The sequence below is a fragment of the Schistosoma mansoni genome, chromosome 7 (genome assembly GCF_000237925.1).
Source record: "Schistosoma mansoni strain Puerto Rico chromosome 7, complete genome".
In the NCBI taxonomy this organism is placed as follows: domain Eukaryota; kingdom Metazoa; phylum Platyhelminthes; class Trematoda; order Strigeidida; family Schistosomatidae; genus Schistosoma; species Schistosoma mansoni.
In genome coordinates, this window is record NC_031501.1 from 6,509,308 (window position 1) to 6,517,644 (window position 8,337).

Below are 8,337 nucleotides of genomic sequence, written 5' to 3' on the forward strand. Positions count from 1 at the left end.
ATTGTTCATTCGGTGTTCAGTAGAGCAATATTATTAATGCTAAGCTAAACAGAATTAAGACAGAGACTTAAATGTTTTTTATGAGTCCGAATGAAATTACACATATAACTCTATTTAACATAAGTATTTTAAGGGGATATCATGTCATGTCATTATTGAGGCAATAAACAATAGGCACTCTTGGTAGCCAGAGATGGATAGTGGCTAGCAATGGAATCCAGGACGCGCGTTTCGTCCTATTCGGGACTTGTCAGCTGGATGTACCTGCATCTCAGAGTTGATGTTCACCCTGGAACTCGAACCCAATACCTTCCGCTTCAAACGCCATCGCGTTACCCACTCGGCCACTGAGTCCTGATAGTCAACTGACCAGTTGCAGTCCTAACAAATCGATGGGAATATTCAAACAAACAATACTAAACGAATTTAATAGGCACTCTTGTTTTGTACAAATTGCTTAGATAGATCGACAGTTTTAGTTACATGGCTTACGAATAATTTATTCATAATGTTGTTTCGTCTACAAGAATTAAATATATTTTTTGATTGAGATCACGAATCGATCTAAGCCAAACCACCATTAAAGATCTAGAAGTACTGGACGGGCGTTTCGTCCTAGTACGGGACTCCACGACAATGCGCATCCACGATTCAGTATACGGGATTCGAACCCAGGACCTTCAGTCTCGCCCTCGAACGCCTAAACTATGGACCACTGGGTAAGTATCCGGTGGTGTTAATGTGTAACTTCAACCAATCCACGAAATTGCGTGACCGTTCACCATTGTCTGAGGTAGATACCTGTTTCTACCTGGTACGTATTGGCCTATATCAATGAATGTCTGTAGTGATAGCGATTCGCTTTAGGATAATAAAAGTTGATTAACAATCATAAAAACTTCATAAGCTACATAGGAATCAACGTCTACATTTGATGTGCATTACCTGTTTTTTAGAGATGGATATATATTCGTTGGTTTAAAACGGCCAAGGTCAGCTCAAAAGTTGCTAACTTTAGTATAAAACCAATCAATCTTCACTACGATTCAACTTTACGAAAGTTTATATAAACCAGTTAATAATGATTAATGGTGAGTATAACTTTTTTCTTCTGAAATCCATCAGAATTGACCTATTCTTTAGTTGTTTCCAGTTTAATTACAAATAATAAATAAGAGTAAATTAATATGTATGTCTCATAGAAGAAGAAAACAATCCAAGGATGAATAGCTGAAGTAATTAGGTATAATTTTTAAATATAACACTAAATCTTTAAACAAATGCTTGATATGACTGAAGGGATTTCATACGATAGTCTGAACAAGTTTGCACTGATAATGTGGTGTATGCTACTGAATGTCGACAGATATAAGTAGTATGTATCATCAAGTGAAAGTGAAATGCCTGGCGTCAGAAGGTTAAGAAAATCGAACGATAACAGAGAGTGATTAGTGTGGAAACGAAGGAACAGTTTAGTTTGAGGCAATTGATGTGCCTTTTGTAAATGAAGTATTTACTGTATGGTTCTCGATGGCATTCTGTAATTTTTCATTCAAGTACGTTTAGTTGTCCCCGCCTTTGTTCTCGTTCACTACAATAATCGGTAAAAAACATGATTACTACCCTCAGAATCTTTTATTTTGTTGAGTCATAGAATATCAGAAGACAATCTCTGACCAGCGACTGTAAAAAGGTTCAATATTTAAGAAGAAATTATTACTCTTCACATACCTACAATCATAAGTCAACTAAATTTAAAATGTAAAGGTGATTAAATTTTGTCATAACTTGTGACCACCTAGATGCCCTGTTAATGTATAACGTGATAATACCGCCAATTAGAGAGTAGTGAATTATCGATCAAAGCAATGATACACAAAAGCCGTATGAGTACGTATCAGTCCTGCTATCTGCCTAGCCCAACCAGTTAAGTTCAGAACACCAATAACAGTCTCTGCAATATGGATCATTTATTTCAAACATACTGGGTTTATAAACCAACCAGACAGACCACATAGTAACATAAAACAGGAAACAATATTTGTACAAGATTCAGCCAAATGTGGTTGTGAATAAGGGAGACAGTAATTGATAGATAGGCAGTATTCAAGAATGGTAAATCGTATAATAATAGTCAATAGGTCAAAATAAAGCTTATAATAAGAGGGACATGAATATGAATAATTTAGTTACTTAACAATTATACAGTGCCGGCGACCATACCACGTTGAAAGCACCGGTTCTCGTCCGATCACCGCAGTTAAGCAATGTTGGGCCCGGTCAGTACTTGCATGGGGGAACAATTATACAATAGGAAATATGCATACCATATTGGTCCAGGAACAGTTCTCAAAGTTACCACTCACTATCCCTATCGGTTACTTACTTACTTACGCCTGTTATTCCCAATGGAGCATAGGCCGCCGACCAACTCCGCCTGTAGCTCCTCCGTGGGCTACTGCCGGTCCCAAGCTCGGGCAAAGGAGGAGGGTTGGGCATGGGGTTAGCGACCCCATCCTGTAGAAAACCAACTCGCTAAAAAAACGCTAACCAGAAAAAATTATTCAAACCATTTAAACCGTGCCCTGGGAGTAGAAGGAATAATTATGACGTCTCATAATGAAAGCCGAGTTACTTCGGAAGTCATGAGGCCGATGCGCCTTCTGACAACCAGAGCGAAATTTTTTATAGGTACATAGAATGTCCGGACAATGTGGAAGACAGGAAGAGTCTTCCAAATTGCTGCAGAAATGAGAAAATACAACCTGGAGGTGCTTGGAATCCCTATCGGTACATAACCATTTTTTTGTTGTTAAGTGATTCAACAGACGAATTATCCAATGGAATCTAAGTAAAAAATGTCATGCTGTTGTCATAAGAAATGGAATATTTTTTCTAAAATAGCAAAGTCTCATTAAACTCATATAACATTTGAATATAGTAGATTCCTATGTTGAGCTAGTCATTTGATTACAAATATGGGTTGACAGAGATATACCATAAGTAAATGTAATAAACGAGATGTCATTAGTTTATTATATTAAAATTATTGAAACAATCCATTAGGTAGAGTCTAAGATAACTGAATGATGATTTATTTGATAATGGAAATATGGTGATATAATTTCGGAACAGCCGTCCATTGATTCCAAGTTTTCCATGGTGGTCTAGCTTTAATGGACTCATAAATTTAATTATTAAATTACTAAAATCTCCACAAAACCCCCCTTCTGGAAATAGTAATTTCTTTGGATTTATTGATATACACCTTATTGATAAGAATTTGAAAGAAATTGGTTACATTATGCACAACATCACATTCAGTAACACAGGCAAAAGTAGACAAATATCCGCCTTATCACTTCTAATTGAATATATCAGTTGACATGCACATAAATAAGTATGTACATCAAGAGTAAAAAAAGAAAAGATGGGCGTCTACTTGTTTTATGGAACGCAGTCCCAGGAACCTAAATGTTTGAAAACAAAATAGCTTTCTTAGTTGAGTACAACAGTACCTATTGAACACAAGCATAGTGTTGATGTAATGAACGCATTCAAAGTAATAAATAAACAATTTAGTTATATTTTATTAAGATTCAATATCTAAGCCATTAGAAGGCTTAAGTCTTAACTTTGTGTTAAGAAAGAGTCAATGGCTAACCTTAAACTACCTTGGTAACAGACATGAATTAAACATTTTGACCTTTTCTTCTCTATCGATTAATTGCAACCATAATCTAGTGGTGAGTTAAACTCATATATCCTCACTTTTATTATATACTTTCTAAAATCAATTTGATTGTGTTAAGGAATAATATCAGTCTAAACAATTACGAAATGACTGTTAAAAAGTTGAATTTTATATAGTTGAGATCATGATTCAATTGAAGCTAGACCACCATGGATAACCTGGAAGTACTGGACGACCGTTTCCTCCTATTGTGGGACTCCTCAGCAGTGCACATCCACGTTCCCGCCTCGCGAGATTCGAACTTAGAACCTACCAGTCTCGTTCCAGAGCACTTAACCGATAGACCACTGAACCGGCATCCAACGGTGTTAGTATCTAACTTCAACCAATCCACGAAATTGAGTAACCATTCACCAATGTTTTCAGTGAGTTGATTTCTTTACTTCGTTCACATTCCAAATAACCTACTCATTATTGATGGTTCGTTTTTTAAATTGATTATTTTAATAAGGACTGAAACTGATCAATCTCTTTATCGACATATATGAATCCATTGTGGATACCCTCGATATTACCATTAGGTCACAGGCATTATAAGCAGAGTTGAATAGCGGATAGTAGTGGAATCTAGGACGTATGTTTCTTCTTATTTAAGATAATTCAAACAACTAATACAAATCAGTCAAAACACCCCCCTGCACAAGCCAGTGGCTATCTAGACTCAGTAACTAAGTAGATAATATTTTGTTAATTAACGTGAAGGGTGATGGGTTCGAATCCATTAGTGAATACCAACTCTGGGATGCAAGTTCATTCAGGTAACAAGTCCCAACTGGGAAGAAATGTTAGTCCAGGACTCTACTGCTAGCTATCATCCGTCTCTGCTTGTGATCTTGTGATTTTGTAACTATCAAAGCAAATCACACAGGATGTACATATTGCAAAAAAGGTACTGATCAATTTCAGTCTTAAACAAGATTCAAACAACTAATACAAACGATTCATGTATTCGACTTTGAGGTACATGCTTTTTTAACTTAAGTATTTAGACTACCGTTACCGTTATATTTAAAAAGATTGATCTCATTGTAATTCTATTCGGATCTCATAGTGTGTAGGTGCTCTAAATTTTGTGTCAATAAACTATTGTTCTGATTTATTGTCTGGTTCTCAATCGTTGTTTGGACATTGTGTACCTGAGTACCCCCTGAATAGTATAGCGATTTAATTACGTACTATCTTGGTCTATTGTCTTCAGTTGATTAGATTATTCACTACATATTCGTATCAAGGGGTCACAAACACTTTAACTGTTTCATTAGATCATCGTTGAACGTGGGTATTCAAAAGATCTACGTACTACACTCTATATATTGTGATCATGTATTTTCTTATCAGTCAAAAAATGGATATTTTGGAAGCAATAATGGAGTAATTTGTGCAAACCCAGCAGGAAATTATTAGTATTGTGAGAGAGTTATGTTGTACTCCTACAAATAAAATCTCAATTTAACGCCGAATTATTTTAATTATGAGGAGCATTCGGAAATCTTTGAAAAGTTTTTGAGGGAAAGTGAGCCTGAATGACCAAATGATTTGGAAGATGAAGATAGGAAAAGATCTGATTTAAATCGTGGATATAAGAATCACAAATAGGAATGCATCAAATCCTATGTATACACATGTGCATCAAATACTCACATACAGTGGTGTGAAATATGAGAGAGCAAATCAGATCGACCATGTCACATTGTTTATAACACGGTAATATTACCTAAGTAGAATTTTCGCGAGGTAATTGATGTTTCGTATGATAGAGGACTGTCATTGGTAAGAGAGCGAAGACAAACAAGTACCAAGTATGTAGACCATTGTTACACATAGAAGATTGGTTTCATCGTAATTCTGTTTTTCATAATGTGCGACCGTTTCACACTTTTTTAAGAATCAAACGTCTTAATCCAATATTTGATAGATCGGATACTGTGATCTAGTATAGTCGGTTGATTATCTTGTTCATTATGTCTCGTATGCAGATTATCTCGTAGCAAACGACAAATTATTTAATATTCCTTTTATATCAAAACTCATTATTTCTCATCGACTAAAGTGCGTGTCGTAAGTACTGTCACTGCCACCAACAATACAACACACAATTTTACAAAAATCTAGACATTGAAGAACTAATAAGTGAGATTAGCTTAAAAAACTAGTGACTGTTAGTTCAAGTATCATAAATAATTCTTCTCATTGCAATTTCTGCCATTATTTGGAATTGTTTTTCCTCATCTATCTTATATTCATCCTTCAGATAACCAGGATCTGCAACGATGCTGTATTCCCGTAACGGAAGAAGTCAAGGTAGGTCGGCCTATCTCACTCTGGTGTATGGAGTTCCATCGCCGGAGATAAGTGCATCGGAAACTAAGTACAGAACAGTTGTCCATTGAGTGATGTGTCTATGCTACCAAGATGACAAAATCACTAGTAATCCAATTTTCTTCTAATATGCCTCAAGCAACCGAAAAGTGACAACCATTTTCAAGCCTCTAATCACACACGAGATTATCCCATTACGACTGATTGGTATCCTATTTAGTAATTTTACATTCACTTTACATAGGGTATTTAATCTTACCTTACCTAACAATCCAAAAGTGTATTCTACTACTCTAGGCGAAGAAATGCTTTTAATTGTGGAACAAACACCCATTAATAAAACTGAATATTAGCACTAAGCATTTAGTAGTCGCAACATGAATAAAAATTTGAATTAGGGATCTATCTATATAGCATGTAAACAAGTGAACTAGTACACGGTGGTGCTGTAATCTATGGACGAACCAATCAAATTTAAGATAGCAGGTTATTGGATCTGGCGCGAAATTCATGTGGCTAAATAACATAACTGATGTCGGTACGTGATGAAAATCTTCGCTTTAAATCTTAACCCTAATTTATAACACTAGTTCAACCCGAGTAAGTAGGAGGATACTCTCAAGGTCCCTAAATCATCGCTCAAAGCTCGTCCACCAATTATAGTCTCACCACAGTTCAGTAAAAAACATTCATCAGATAATATAGCAGCATAAATAGAGAGCTAGAGTAGTGGAAATTTCTTCATTTCATCGACCAAAATCTAAGAAGTGTACATGTATAATTTGACCACTATTTATCAATTATTTTTTGTTAAATAGTAAATCCCATAGAATAAAGCATTGTGGAGAATTATGAATTTCATAGTTTATATTAGGGATTTATCTTTATAAGGAAATCCAGAAGTATTACATCACTGTTTCGTCCCCGTATGAAACAACTTAACAACATGTATCCACGACCCCATCGAGGATGAAGCGCACGAACCTGCAAGTTCTGAACACTACTACTGAGAAGTCAGTATAATGGGACGAAACGATTATCTAATCTGTGGTGTAAACAACATCAGTCAGTCAGTCAGATACAACGTAGGATCCGGCATATGTTCAAGATATAAATTCAGTTATGAAGAGGTATTTTATTATTTGGAAGATACAATAATGATGGTAATCAAGAAAAAGAACACAACACATTATTATTCAAGTAAAATGATATTCTCTCTACGATGAAAAAAAAACAACAGGATGATTAGTTTATACTTACTGTAAAAGCATAATAGTAATAATAATAATAAAGCTATAAAATAAACAATTGTGTATATATATATATATGTGTGGGGAGGGACAAACTTATTGTTTCTATGACCCAACATGTAAGTGTAAAACGATTAAAAGTTAACTTATCATTTTAATAATGAAATAGATTCAATGATTGTTATACGTTTGATCAATTATGAATGTAACAATTACCATTAACTAGAAAATGGTATGAAGAAATTACAATGAACAGTATATAAAACAAACAATTATACACATATACATACGTAGTTGGAATAACCGAATAAGTGTTGATTTACAGAGAAAGAAGAGGAGGAGTTGGGTAGAGAGAGAGAGAGACAAACGACACCAACAAAAGATGTTCGTGTTGATCATCATTAACACGATGGTAATAACCATAATAATAATAATAATGCTGACAGAGGTAGATACGTAGAGAAGATGAATTGGATAGTTTGTGTTATGTTTAACATTTTTTTCTTATAAAAAAAAGATCAGACACATCACCGATTTCATCGATAAGCTCCGTCATCAACAACATACAAGTTTGACTGGTTAGTGTAGATAGAAACGATTTATCCTGTAATATGCACGAAGTTTGGAAACATCTATAAACACACAGGACAAAACCAATCAGTCGAGATAAGAAGAAAAAAACTGTTAAAAATAAAGGGAGCAGATATAAACAAGAGCAACACGAGCTTATCATCATCATGTCGATCAGTAATAGTAAATGCTAGATGATAAGCCATGAAATCTCTTTTTTTTTCTTAGCCGATTAGAAACATGTGTACGCAGAAGCTAAACCTCACAAGATCTAAATGAAAATTACACAATAAAACTGAAGAAATTAATCAATAAAACATAAGACATACATATCCATGCAGAAACTTGTCTTGTGTCATCTTCAGATTAAATAGTTGTGACTTAACAGTAGTAAGTCGGCATAGTTGTAATTGTTGTCATCATAATCATCATCATCATCAAATT

The 8,337-nt window shown here is 34.9% G+C and overlaps 1 non-coding gene across 1 annotated transcript; it reads right to left on the reverse strand.

The window, feature by feature from the left end:
* Positions 1-284: 284 nt before the first annotated feature.
* Positions 285-351, reverse strand: Smp_tRNA_00229_Pseudo_TTG.1.1. Its single transcript has one exon. It is a non-coding gene (tRNA).
* Between the last annotated feature and the right edge of the window lie 7,986 nt (positions 352-8,337).